Source organism: Triturus cristatus, chromosome 12, assembly GCF_964204655.1.
Source record: "Triturus cristatus chromosome 12, aTriCri1.1, whole genome shotgun sequence".
In the NCBI taxonomy this organism is placed as follows: Eukaryota; Metazoa; Chordata; class Amphibia; order Caudata; family Salamandridae; genus Triturus; species Triturus cristatus.
This window is the reverse complement of record NC_140595.1, coordinates 562439593-562454914: the sequence shown is the minus strand read 5'-3', so window position 1 is coordinate 562454914 and position 15322 is coordinate 562439593. Positions and strand designations below refer to the sequence as shown.

The 15322-nt window shown below is 49.4% G+C and overlaps 1 protein-coding gene across 2 annotated transcripts in view; it reads left to right on the top strand.

The window, feature by feature from the left end:
• The window catches only part of RBL2 (RB transcriptional corepressor like 2), a 722629-nt gene that overhangs the window by 327826 nt on the left and 379481 nt on the right, over positions 1–15322 (top strand). The gene's annotated exons all lie outside the window — the stretch shown is intronic.

Genomic DNA, 15322 nt, shown 5'->3' with positions numbered 1-15322 from the left:
CTGACCAGTCAGGCACACCGCACATCATGTGCACAGTTCTTGCCTCTGGATCTTTCAACCAGTACTGCACAAGCAGAACACATGTTGCATAAACGAGTCCCGTCCTCATAGATAAAAATACTTGACATGAATATTATGTATGCACAATAATATAGATCTGTATCCGTCACTCTTTCAAATGTATCTAACATTTTAGAAGTCAAAGAGCTGTGTTCCTTCAATTTTCCTGAGGTTGCCTTTGTACAAGTAGCTCCTGCAGAGTAGCTCATCATTTTAGAGTATTACCCAGCCCTCACAGTTTTATCCTGAGACACAGCCCAAGCTCACAATGACATACGTTGTGTCAGTGGAGTTGAATCATTACCTCAGTGCGGACCTGTTGGTTGAAAGCTAGACCTTTTGGGCACAGGTAAATCATGTGGATTGCATTTTAGAGGACCGAGGGAAAGGATGTCATCCCCTTGCACTGACAGGAAGAACACAGGCAGAACTGTACAAGTAACTGTATGATTGAATTGCACACACTGTTCATCTATAATAAGATATTTTGTCTGCTTATTACTTGGGGAAAGAGAGCAAAGAAATACTGATCACAGAAAGGACACAGACAGTAACAGTAATTTACGGATGTCAGATAAAGGGTTCCCTGCAGTTGATGGGGTATGGATTCTGACAATGAGTCACTCACATCATTTCTAATTTGGCTATACATTCTTTAGAACACTTATGTAGTGTACAATTGTCTAGTATTTCACCATACCAGTAATGACAGCTAGTTCATACTCAATTTAGATTCTGAATTTATATAAAAATTAGTTCAGGAAAAAAAGCAGTAGAGTTACGATTAATCTCATTTAGAGTTAATGAAGAGGGGTTATTTTATCTGTTAGATGCAGAAGTCTGTGGATATACAGCATGATCAGAGATCTATTTTCTTCATGAGCTTTGAGGAATATCCAATAATGAATGTTGTTAGTGATAAGCATGGGACTGAATGGCTTTTCACTTCTCAGAGGGTTATAGTGGTCTCAATACTGCCGTTTGTGCCTCACTGGCTGGTGGCAGAGTAATTTGAAGAGATCATTTGAACAGAACATCATGTCAAAGTTATTGTACAGTCAAGTCTAAAACCTTGATGCAAGTCCTTAGGGCGTGGCCTGAACTAAGATGGCGTAGCACAGTAAGAAACAAGCATTGGCATAGACATAAGTGTTTAGTCATGCAACAGTTAATGTTGTTGCACCAAGGATATTGTGCTGCATAACTAAGTACTTACAAGGTCCCAAAAGCGAGACTCATTGGCTATGGCATGCTTTTTTTTAAGGCATGGAAGATTGTGAATTGCCCAGAACCACTGGCTGTTTTGCCTATCGAAGACTCAAACCTCATTCCTCCAGTTCCAAAGTCGACAGCTCCGCCAATAGTGCCACATCACCTGCTGTGATCTAGGGCGGCACAAGTAAGATACAGGGGTATATAGTGGGAATGAAGGGCGGCACAAGTAAGATACATGGGTATATAGTGGGAATGAAGGGCGGCACAAGTAAAATACTGGCATATAATGGGAATAAAGGGTGATAAGAGATGGGCATATAGTGGGAATGAAGGGTGGCACGAGTAAGTTACAGGGGTATATAGTGGGAATGAAGGGTGGCACAAGTAAAAGACACTGGCATGTAGTGGGAATGAAGGGTGGGACAAGTAAGATACAGGGGTATATAGTGGTAATAAAGGGCGGCACAAGTAAGATACAGGGGTATATGGTGGGAATGAAGGGCGACACAAGTAAGACACAGGCATATAATGGGAAGAAAGGGTGGCACAAGAGACGGGCATATAGTGGGAATCAAGGGTGGCACAAGTAAGAGACTGGGGTACATAAAGGGAATGAAGTCTTGAACAAGCACTATGGGGTGGAGTTACTGCAAGGAGGGTGGTAAAGAGAATACAAATGGCACAGACTGGAAGGAGGCTGGTGGTACTGGAGTGAGGGTGGCAGTGCGAGCAGAGTGAAATGGGCACGGAGGTCGTATTGACCATCAGGAGGGTGCTACAGGAAACTGGCCATGTACAGGGAGTGAAGCCGGAGGGGTGGTGGTGTAGCCAGGAAGGTGAACAGCACAGAGAGATGATAGATGCAGAGGGACACAGAAGCAGGGTGATATGGAAAGGGAGGGCCATATAGATAGAGTGAGGGTGGTACAAGCACAGCACCGTAGAGATGATAGATAGGAGGACACGAAACAATGTGGTTTGTGGGGATCGGACAGGCAGGAGAGGGCAGTGATTGGGGAAGAAAAGCGAAGGGAAAGGTGGGGCATGGCAGAAAGTCAGGAAGAAAAAAGTTGGAGAGGCCAAATGGAGGTGGAGGGTAAGGGACAATGCAGGGTGGTGCGAGGTGATGGGTAGTTTGTAGTACAGAATTGTTAACTGTAGTATGGTTCGTAGTGAGTAGTGCAAATGCACTGTCTCTGGGAGGGTTGGTAGTGAGATGTGCTGGAGCGCTGGCTGTGAAGTCCTGTATGGCATTGTGAAGGATTGCAGACAGAGTAGAAGTTTGCTTCGCAGTGAGCCTCATCTCCGATAGCAGTGATATCAGGGTGCCGAAGGAAGGTTGTTTTTTGAGTTTGAGTTGGTGGGCCCAGCACTTGAGCATGACATTGTATATAGCTGTGGGGCAGTCCTTCGTGTGCTGAAGTAAACGGCATGGAGATTCCATGTTTTGCAGCTGCTGGTAATGCTCTGAGAGGAAGGGAGGGGGGAGGGAGTGTGTGGGTGCTGCAGACAGCCACCGGTGTTGCAAATGCACACATTGACAGCAGCGTATGTTCCGAGCATTACCATTACAATTACCGCCGGCTGCCCCTGCTGCGGTGCGAAACGAGCAATGTGTATCCCCTGTCTCAGCAGACCAGGCTGTGATGGCCAGACCGCTTGTCTCCTTGTTTCCTTTGTTATATATATATACAAGTACAATGCCTTTAACTTCCCAGCGACGATGTGCAGCGTTACAGTAATCCGAGCAGAGAAGGCGCTATGTGACATGTATGCTTACTCACATGAAGTCAAAAAGTTTGCTGGCCAGAGTTTAGAAGTAAGTATTCTGGACTTTTTGCAGCGTGAATCTTTCTGGATTCACTATGCTGTGCATTATTCCGCGATCTTGTGGTTGGGTCCGGATTCGTAGTCTTTTCTTTTTTTTTTTTTTTGTAGCCCAGGTGGGCGTCGACGTCCACCATTTGGTGCACCTCCCGTGACGTCGTCGTGCTTCCTGCGGAAGTCCCACCTTTGGGGCGCCATCTTCAGATTCTTTTTTCCGCCGTTGGGTCTGGATCGTCATCAGGAAGCTCCAGAATTACACTCGAAGGAAAAAGGAAGAAAAGCGAGTTTCGTCGATAGAATCACTAGAAGATATCAGGAAAGGAAGAGATTTCATCAGGAGCGCGAAGAAAGGAGGACCAGCGCCCCTTTTCTTCGACGGCCTTGGAGAATGCACGCTCAGAGACCCTGAGCGCAATGGACAAGACGCCATTCAAGTTCTGCCCAAACTGCCACCACAAGTTCGCGCAGAAAGACCAGCATCCGGTCTGCAACCTCTGCCTACCGGTCGATCACCAGAGTATCGACTGCAACGCCTGCTCAGCCTTCGCGCCGAAGACACTCAGGGTGAGAGAGCGGCAGAGAAGAGCCAACGCCAACATGGATGGCAAGGGGAAGCCCCCGACGCTCTACGATCTGGGCCTCTCCACGGACGACGAGGACAACGTCGCCGAGACAGCCGAAAACTTCACGGTCGCAGAGACCGACAAGAAAAAAGAAGACGAGGTAAGAGAATCGTCGAGCGCAAAACAGAAAGTACCTCGACAACACGAGGGTGACTCGAGAAAATCTGAGTCAAAGTCCACGAAGGGAGCCCCGGCGCCGAAAACTTCGACGTCCAAAGGGGGAACCACGGACAAGAGGCCGAGCGGATCCTTAGAAAAGGACTCCCTGGTGCCGAAAGACGCCGAAAGGCAAGGGTCGTCGAAAGCATCCCATGAAACGGGCCGATCGACGCAGAAAGAACGTTCGACGTCGACGCAAGTTTCATCGAAAAGACCCGCGGTCGACGCCGAAAGCATCTCCGAGATGGAGAAAAAGAAGAGGCGGCTCGAGGCCGAAATGGAGAACATCCTTCAAAGAAAGAAGGAGTTCGACGCCAGGATGAAGGAATTCAAGATTCCAACGGTTTCATCGGCGGACGTCGGTGAGGTCGAAGACGAGTTCGACGCCGAAGGGCTGACAAGGGATCTCGAAGAGGAAGAAGAGCCCTATTATGAGGGAGAAGCCGAGGAAGAAGACCAACGGTCGTTCTACGAATCGGCGGCATCTACCAGCAACGACGTCGAATGGCACGATCTCGACACCGAAAACCCGGAGGAGCCCGTGGACACGTACCCTTCGAGGCCTTCGCCACCCGACGACATCGGGGTCTACAATATGGTGGTCAGGAGCGCAGCAATGGCCTTCGGCGTCAAACTCGACGAGGAGAAACCGAAAGCCGATTTTCTCGTCGAGACACTGCTCCCCATCCAGACAAGGAGCCAGTTCCTCCCCATGCTACAAAGCGTGATGAATCAGGGGAGAGAAGCCTTCAAGGAACCTGCGACCTGCCGGTCTATCACGCCCAGGACAGAGAAGAAATATAAGCACTCCTCCCTGGACCCCCCTTACATCAAGGGTAGCGTGACCGCGGACTCCATCATAGCCTCCACAGCCAGGAGAAGGGCCAACGTACCAGCAACTTCGGGCCCACCTCCGGATAAGGAGAGCAGGAGGATTGACCTCACAGGAAGAAAGGTCGAGAGGAACGCCGCAATGCACTGGCGCATGGCGAATTCAAATGCACTCCTCAATAGACACCAATACCAGCACTGGGATGAGATGGGGGAGCTAGTAAAGCACCTCCCCGAAGAATACCGCCAGAGAGCCTCTCACCTGATAGACGAAGGCAAGAACATCGCCAACTCCTGTATAAAGACGGCGTTGGATGGGGCAGAGACTTCAGCAAGACTCATGGCCATAGGGGTCACAGAGAGGAGGCATGCATGGCTAAGAATCTCGGGATTCAAACCAGAAGTGCAGAACAACATCCTTGGCACCCCCTTCAACGGAGAGACACTGTTCGGAGCAACAGTGGACGACAAGCTCACCCAGCTGAAAAAAGAAAACGAGACGGCGAGGTCCATGGGGGCCCTACAGCTGAGGGGAATGAGGCGAGGAAATCCCTCGAGGAGACCCTACGGTAGGGGAGGAAGCCAGCAGGGGACGTCGCACCAGGCGTTCCAACAAAGTCAGCAGGGTGAAGGTCACGGACAAGGTCAGCAGAAGCAAAACTGGCAATATCAACCTCGGGGCCAGTCCTTTCGCGGGAGAGGGAACGGACGTGGCCAAAGGAGGAGAGGGGGCGAACAGCCCTCGACGAAGTGACTCAGCACGCAAGAGGACGCCTACCCTCGTCAGGACCCCAAGGGTGAGGCGCAAAAAACTGTCATCAGGGGGAAGAGAAGATTCAAGAGCCTACGAGCATACGACACCAGTAGGCGGAAGACTGAGGTTCTACCTTCAGGAGTGGCGGCGTATAACCACAGACAAGTGGATACGGAACGTTGTGCAGTACGGATACTGCGTAGATTTGGAGAAAAGACCTCCAAACAGGAAACCAAAGGGAAGACTGAGATCGGCCCAAGAACTGGCAATACTCAGAGAAGAAACGCGGAAACTCCTGCAAAAGGGAGCCATAGAGACAGTGCCGTTCAGAGAACGCAACAAAGGGGTCTACTCAAACTACTTCGTGGTTCCGAAGGTAGACGGAGACCTCAGACCCATACTAGACCTCCGTTACCTAAACAAGTTCATCAGAACGCAAAGGTTCAAAATGACTTCACTGCAGGAGGTTCTGCCACAGATAAGAGAAGGGGACTTCATGGTCACCGTGGACCTCAGGGATGCCTACCTTCACATCCCAATAAACAGAAGGCACAAGGGCCTTCTAAGATTCAACATCGAACAAGAACACTACCAGTTCACGACCCTGGCCTTCGGATTAAAATCAGCACCAAGGGTCTTTACAAAATGCCTGTCGGCGGTAGCGGCGCACCTACGAAGGCAGGGAATACATGTCTACCCCTACTTGGACGACTGGCTGGTCAAGGCAAACTCACGCGGAAAGTGCGAGAGGCACGCAAAACGCGTAACAGACACCCTCACGAATCTGGGATTCTCGATCCACTGGGGAAAATCATCGATGGAACCGGAGCAGGTGAAGATTTTCCTGGGGGCAAAGATCAACTCCCGCAACAGTACAGTAGTGCCCAGCGACAGGAGGACAGAGGCTCTACTGAAGGAGGCGAAGCTCTACCAGAAGGGGCGAGCTCTGACAGTGAGGGCTGTGAGCAAGATGATGGGGATGATGGCGTCCTGTATCCAGCTGGTGCCGAATGTACGCCTGCACATGAGACCATTCCAGGAATGGCTACAACAACAATGGTCACAAGCAAACGGAAGTTGGGAGGATCTAGTGGTTGTTACGCACGCAGTGCAAGAGGAGATAACTTGGTGGAACAGAGACAACATAACAACAGGGAGAAGCCTGACACCACCAATCCCAACAGTGACCATTACCACGGACGCATCGCAGAAGGGATGGGGAGCGCACATGGACAACCTCAGAGTGAGGGGTCTATGGGCCCCAGCAGATGCGGTCCGCCATATCAACTACCTCGAGTTGAAAACAATCCTGCTAGCCCTGAAGGCATTCCAGAGACACCTGTTCAACAAGAGGGTGTTGGTCCAAACAGACAACACCACGGCGATGTTCTACATCAACAAACAAGGGGGGACACAGTCGTTCCCGCTCTCATCCCTAGCTCAGGAGATTTGGAGATGGGCCATACCTCTCAGGATAGATCTACTGGCAATTCACCTACCGGGGAAGGACAATGTGGAGGCAGACTGGCTAAGCAGGCAGACCTCAGCATCACACGAGTGGGAGCTCAATGGCCAGGAAACGGAGAAACTCTTCCGGAGATGGGGGACTCCCACAATAGACCTATTTGCAACACGCCACAATGCAAAATGCCAAAGCTTCGCGTCCAGGCAACCAGATCAGCAATCCAAGGGAAATGCCCTATGGATAAGCTGGTCGAGGACATTTGCCTACGCCTTTCCACCGATACCCCTGTTGCACAGAGTGCTCGACAAGTGCAGAACCAGCAACATGACTCTGATCCTGGTGGCTCCGCAGTGGGCGAGGCAGACATGGTTCTCACAAATTCAAGAAATGGCACAAGGCGACCCATACAGGTTCGAGAGGAGGAAGGACCTGCTCTCAATGCAAAACGGAGAGGTCCTGCACCCAGAGCCAGAGACCCTCAACCTGGCGGCATGGCTCCTGAAGACCTAGAGTTCGCACACCTAAGATTGCCGCCGAGCACGATGCGAGTGCTACGGGAGGCGAGGAAACCAACTACACGAAAATGCTACAGCGCAAAATGGAAGAGGTTCACTGTGTGGTGCAGGAAAAAGGGCCTGCAAAACAGAATGACAAGAGACTCAACAGTACTGAGGTACCTCACACACCTTCTAAAGAGTAACCTCTGCTCGAGCTCACTAAGGGTACACCTAGCGGCCATCGTGGCCTACACCAGAGGTGAAAAAGGTGGAAGTTTCTTCAGCTCGCAGGTGGTGAGGAGATTCATGGAAGGAGCCAAAAGGATGGCCCCCCCGAAAAGGTTGCCGCCGCCGGCATGGAATCTGAATGTGGTCCTGACGGAGCTCATGAAGGCACCGTTTGAACCCATTCACAAGGCCACACTGCAGATGTTGACTATGAAAACAGCCTTTCTGGTGGCCATAACCTCACTACGCAGGGTGAGCGAGCTTCAAGCACTAACGCTGCAGGAACCCTACATTCAGATTCACAAAGATAGAATAGTCCTGAGAACGGACCCACACTTCATGCCCAAGGTAGTGTCGGCGTTCCACATGAATCAGAGTATCCAGATACCAAGTTTCTTCCAAAACCCGACTACAAACGCAGAAAAGGCACTGCACACCCTCGATGCCAGAAGAGCGGTGATGCACTACATTGAGAGAACCAAGGAACTCAGGAGGTCGAAACAGCTGTTTGTGTCCTTTGCTACTAGCTTCATGGGTAGGCCAGTGACTAAGGGCACCATCGCAAGGTGGATTGCCCTCACTATTCAATTCTGCCACAAACAGGCTGGACAGGAGCTAGCGGAGGGGCCGCAGGCTCACTCCACAAGGAAGAAAGGGGCCACCGTGGCCTTCCTGGCGAACACGCCCATCCAGGACATATGCCTCGCGGCAACTTGGGCATCTGTGCACATGTTCACGAAACACTACTGCGTGGACATTCAGATGAACAAGGAAGCACAGGTTGGACAGAAGGTGCTTCAGCACATTTTCAACGACCAACGCTCATCTACCACCCAGCCGCCACAGAATTAGGAAAACCGCTACAAAGTCTATGCACAGCATAGTGAATCCAGAAAGATTCACGCTGCAAAACGAATAGTTTCTTACCTGTCGGTGTAGTTTTGCAGCTTGAAGATCTTTCTGGATTCACTAGCGAACCCACCCACCTCCGCCAGGAAGATGAGGCTGGAGGAAGAGGGGGTAAAATGGAAAAGATCAAAGAAATGAAAACATACAGATAAAGGGACAAGAAGGATTAATCAATCGCCTAGGGTTAAAAAAAAAAAAAAAAAAGGAAAGGAAAAAAGAACCCGAAGATGGCGCCCCAAAGGTGGGACTTCCGCAGGAAGCACGACGACGTCACGGGCGGTGCACCAAATGGTGGACGTCGACGCCCACCTGGGCTACAAAAAAAACAAAAAAACAAAGAAAAGACTACGAATCCGGACCCAACCACAAGATCGCGGAATAATGCACAGCATAGTGAATCCAGAAAGATCTTCAAGCTGCAAAACTACACCGACAGGTAAGAAACTATCCGTTATTCAGAAAGTTATTGTTCTAGGCATATGAGCTGCAGATTACACACTGTGCATAGATCGCCATCTGGTGTTGGGTCCGGATGTTTGCACTTGTTTTTGTCTTGGAAAGTCTTTGGAAGTCACGAGGTATGTGACTCCTCCATTGGATCATAGTGCGCATGGGCATCGGCTCCATCCTCAGATTGTTTTTTTCCGCCATCGGGCTCGGGTGTGTTCTCGCGTTCCAGCTTGGAACCGTTAACGGTTTCTCTTCGACACGCAATCCTTCCCATCGCGACGGTATTGCTTTCGATCGCGTTTCCAACCACACGCGCCCTTCAACTCGAAGTCTTAGATTCCAGTCATTGACGAAGGCCTTCGGGCCTACCAGGGCCTCATCTCCGGCTCATGGAAAGGACGCCATTTAAAAAGTGTCCTCGATGTGGGTCGAATTTCCCCACTCCGACCTACATGAGGTGTGCAACCTCTGCCTCTCACCGGAGCAAAAGGCCAGGGACTGTCCAGCTTGTGCCTCCTTCCGCTCCAAAAAGACTATCCGGGACCGATGAGCTCGAAGAACAATGTCGCGCTCGTCATCTTCGATCCCCAACGACATCTTTCAAGAGGGCGTCGATGTTCCGGAGCAGGGTCGAGTCGAGGAAGCCATCATCAGCGCCTCCGAAACAGACAATTCCAACATCAAAGACATCACTCCAGCTCAAAGGGCCGTGAGTACATATGTCGACCCCGACCCACCCACCCCCTTCACACTGTCGAAAAAGGCTTCTGTACCACCTCCACCTTCAGGCCCAGGTGCACGCCGAGACACTGCTTCCCATGCCCCACCTTCGGGCCCGGTAAAGAAGCCTGCAAAGCCTTTAGGCGACTCAGGCTCGAGTCAGCCTACCCTTGGTACCGACCAGCCAACTCCGGCACCGAAGAAAAAGGCGTCTTCGACCTCATCCACGCGACCGCTGCTCCCACATCGAAGCACTCGGCGTCGAAGGCTAGCACCAGCTCTTCGGCGCTGACTTAAAGACGCCCACCGAAAGGCAACGATACTTCCAAACCGAAGACCTCGGAACAGAAAAAACAGCACCCGGCTCCAACTCCAAAAAACACTTCAAAAATACACGGTTCCAAGCCTAGAACCGCTACCGAGGCGACGCCCTAAAAACTTATGGCACCGAAGCCCTCGGCACAGACGGATCTGTCTCCCACAGATGAACTGTTTAGACCAGAGCCTACACAAAAGACTCTAATGAAGGATCCTAAGACTGGTCATTTAATGCTCAGTATCAAAAAAAGACCACTTCACATGCCTGGGCCACCACCAAAGAAGAGAGACTTTGCCACCTCTCCATTGAGGATTCCTCCTCCCTCCTCCCTCCCCCCCCCCCCCCCCCCCCCCCCACCCCACTCCAGAGGACAATATCGGGTTCAACCAGCTCCTTCAAAGAGCTGCCCAATACCACGGGGTTCCCTGCATACGGAACCAGTAGAGGAGGATTTCCTTATGGATACCTTTGATACCACAAAAAGGTGCACCGCAACACTGCCCATGCTAAAATGGGTCATTAAGCACACAACAGAAATATTGAAAGACCCAGTCAGGGCTCGGGTCATCAACCCAAGAATAGAGAATAAATATAAAGCTGCCCCTACTGACCCAGTATACATTATGGGCCCCACACCACTAGACCCCCTAGTAGTCTCCAACGCCAGGAAGAGGGCAAATTCCTAAACGTCAGGTGACACACCACCACCAGACAAGGAATCCCAACTCGTAGACGCCTCTGGCAAACGCACAGCGTCACAGGCAGCAAATATTTGGCTCATTGGTAACGGCCAAGCGCTCCTAGCCAGATATGACAGGGCACATTATGACGGACTTGAGTCCATAATGCAGCACCTCCCTGACAAATACAAAAACAGGGCCAGTGAGCTAATCCGTGAAGGTAAGACCATCACCGGTACCTCCATTCGCTGTGCCCTAGATGCAGCAGACACCGCCTCAAGGGCAATCAACACCAGTGTCCTTTTGCGCAGGCATGCCTGGTTACGGATATCAGGTTTTAAACCAGAAGTACAGAGTTCTATACTCAATCAACCTTTTGATGAGCAACACTTATTTGGGCCCAATGTAGACGTATCCCTCAAAAATGAAAAAGGATACAGACACCGCCAAATCTATGGGAGCCTTGCAACCGCAAGCTCCCAGGCGATCCTTTCGTCGCTCATCCTTCAGAAGCATCCATCGAGGCTACTCCTCGGATAGCCCCTCCACCTCTTACAAACCTCCTGCACAATCCACCTTTGCTATAGGTTATCAAAGGGGTGGTTACGGGGGAATAACAGCAAAGGCAGAGGCAAAAATAACAACTCCCGCTCTGCCTCCACACCTACCCCGTGACTTCCCTCCACTTCCCCCTGACTATTCCACTCCAGTCGGGGGAAGACTCCACCAATTTCTCCCTTCCTGGATAAACATCACTTCAGACAGATGGTCCCACAAAATAATTCAATCAGGCTACTGTCTCGAACTAACATCTACCCCCCTAAACATCCCACCCAAACACCTTCCAATGTCACAAGAACATCTGTCACTTTTAAAGCAGGAGGTAATCTCCCTCCTACAAAAGAGTGCAATAGAACCAGTTCCCCTGCACCAACAAAACAAGGGAGTCTACTCCCTCTATTTTCTCATACCAAAAAAGGACGGATCTCTAAGGCCTATTTTAGACCTTAGACCTCTAAACATATACATACATTCAGACCATTTCCACATGGTCACACTTCAGCAGGTCCTCCCGCTGCTTTCCCAGGGTGACTTCCTTGCTACTCTAGACCTCAAGGATGCCTATTTCTACATTCCCATTCACAGCGCTCACAGACAATATCTAAGATTCGTAGTGGACAGTCAGCACTATCAATTCAAGGTGCTCCCATTCGGAGTCACCACAGCACCAAGAGTGTTCACCAAGTGCCTAGCAGTAGTGGCAGCACATCTAAGAAGACAAAACATACATGTCTTCCCATACCTAGACGATTGGCTCATAAAAGACAAATCGTACAATCAGTGTGTACAACACACTCACGCCACTATTCAACAACTTTACAACCTGGGATTCACAATAAATCACGCCAAGTCCCAGCTCCAACCGTCCCACACGCAACAATACCTCGGTGCCACAATAGACATCTCAAGAGCGCTCGCCTATCCCAGTTCCGCCAGGATAGCGAGCATCCAAGCTCTTCTCACCAGATTCCAACCGCAGCACTCTCTTCCAGCTCGAGTGTTCATGCAACTCATAGGAATGATGGCCTCTTGCATATTCATAGTGCCTCATGCAAGACTCCAGATGCGTCCTGTCCAAGAGTGCTTAGCACGCCAATGGAACCAGGCTCAAGGTCAGCTAACAGGTCTAATGTTGGTAGACGGTTGTACCCATCGCTTTCTGCAGTGGTGGAACACCAAGAACCTTTCCAAAGGACGACCGTTCCTAGAGCCAGTTCTTCAAATAGTCATGACAGTGGACGCATCGCTCTCTGGCTGGGGAGCTCACCTACTACATCACACCATGCAGGGCAGGTGGACACCTCAACAAACGTTACTCCACATCAACCACTTGGAGTTACTAGCCATATTCCTAGCCTTAAAAGCATTTCAAAAACATATATCAGGCAAGACTGTCTTAGTCTGCACCGACAACATGACAGCCATGTATTATTTCCAAAAACAAGGCGGGACACACTCTCTGCAGCTCTCTCAACTTGCACAGAGCATATGGAGGTGGGCTATACATCAGAACATTTTTCTTCTAGCCCAACATGTCCCAGGAGTCCAAAACACAATAGCCGATCTCTTAAGCCGTCAAACAGAACAAATCCATGAGTGGGAACTTCATCCGCAAGTTCTTCAACCGTTTTTTCAGATTTGGGGGCAACCACAGATAGACCTCTTCGCCACCCAAGAAAATGCCAAATGCCCAATCTTCGCCGCCAGGTATCCTCACCCATTGTCCAAAGGCAATGCGATATGGATGAACTGGTCAGGCAGATTTGCGTACGCTTTTCCGCTTCTCCCACTCATTCCTCTAGTGGTGCGCAAACTACAGCAACACTCATTAACGCTCATCCTAGTTTTTTAACATGGAAAACTGCTTTCCTCGTAGCCATTACTTCTCTACGAAGAGTTAGTGAACTACAAGCACTAACCATTCAAGAACCCTATCTCCAGATGCATCTTAATAAAGTTGTTCTCCGAACTAATCCTAAATTCCTCCCTTAAGTCATTTCTCCTTTCCACCTCAATCAATCTGTAGTGCTGCCTGTATTCTTCTCGCAGCCACAAACAGTCGCAGAAAGAGCTCCTCACACCTTAGATGTCAAAAGAGCACTACTATACTACATAGAGAGAACAAAACCCTTTCGTTACACCAAACAACTATTCGTGTCTTTCTCACCACCCCACAAAGGCAACCCCATATCAAAATCTGGGATAGCTAGGTGGATTGTCAAATGCATACAGATTTGTTACCATAAAGCCAAACGTACATTATCTGTTCCTCCTAAAGCCCACTCTACACAAAAGATAGGGGCTTCAATGGCATTTTTAGGGAACATTCCTTTAGATGATATCTGCAGAGCAGCTACATGATCTACACCGCACACATTCACAAAACACTATTGTGTTGATGTGCAAACTAAACAGGCTAGTGTGGGCCAGGCTGTACTCCAAGCACTATTTCAAAATACTGCAACAGATACTGGTGGTAGCCGCTAGGAGTGGATACTGCTTTACAATCTATGCACAGTGTGTAATCTGCAGCTCATATGCCTCGAACAGAATATGCTACTTACCGGTATGCATCTGTTCTTGGCTTGTAGAGCTGCAGATCTACACACGCCCACCCGGCTACCTTTATCTGTTCCAGCATTATCTTACTTAGATACACCACACATGGGCATCTTTCCTGTTTCTTACTAAGCTCCATCATTTCCCTGCTGGTGAAAAACAATCTGAGGATGGAGCCGATGCCCATGCGCACTATGATCCAAAGGAGGAGTCACATACCTCGTGACTTCCAAAGACTTTCCAAGACAAAAACAAGTGCAAACATCCGGGCCCAACACCAGATGGCGATCTATGCACAGTGTGCAGATCTACAGCTCTACATGCCAAGAACAGATGCATACTGGTAAGTAGCATATTCCTTTCTACAAACCCCTGCGACTGATGTACGGGAGTTCAGTGTAGAACAGACCGGCGGCCGGTGTAAACAGTGTGGTGTAAACACTTGTCCCTAATCGCACAAAGCGAGCGAGCCTAAGTTGCCTACGAAGGGCTCCAGCTAGTTCTACTCACGAGAACATTTTTAAGGACAGCACGTAATCTCCGGGGCATGTGGACGAGTTCCGCACCAAGGAGACGTTCGCCAATGTAGGTTTAAATGCTGGTTACCTACACAAGTCTTACTTTAATTGGTTGGGCCAAAACATTTTTATGGGGACACAAATAAACTCAGATTTTCTCCCAATCCTGCTGTTTTTGCAATTCTGTCACTATATATTTGCAAATCAGAAGAAGAACAATTTCAAATGGAGACTTTTTTATTTTTATTTGAGATTGTTCTCTTTTTTTTTGTGCTGAATGTTGTATTTTATCATTCCCTAGCGCTCATGGGAGAAATTGATCAACCACAACAAAAGAAATGGTTTAACCATTAAAATTAGAGGCGCTACATGCTGTTGTGAAGGCGCTACGGCTAGATATAGTGATTATATTATTATTATTAATAATATTGGTGTAAGTATTATTGCTCGAGTGTGACTGAGATGCGGTGAGACAGGCTGGGCTTTGCACCAGATTGCACAGCTGTTCCTTCCCTTTGCAGCCAGATTTTCTTTTTGAAAGGTATCGAATGTCCTTTTCGTGTCCTCTGCATTGTATTGCCCGCTTCGTTTCATACGCCATACCCCTATCAAACCTGCATCACGTATTGCTTTATTGCAGGCGGGTGCGTTGCGCTAAATAGCTGCAACGTTTCCCAAAAATGCGCTTTGTTGTTTGAAGCGCTTGCGACCTGCAGTGTGCCCTGACTGTCACGTGAAGGAAGGGGAAGGAAGGGGTGGGAGCAGAATCTCCCCCGCTCAGGCACGTGCTTCCGGACCTTTTGCATTGCAAATGCTTGTAGATAGTCATTAGTCACCTGTGTTAGGAGTACGGCTTCTCACTATTGGCTGATGTATGCTTCTGTGACATCAACCGCCACTGCCTTTGGATTTTCAAGTACATTTGACAACTGTCCACTAACTGAATT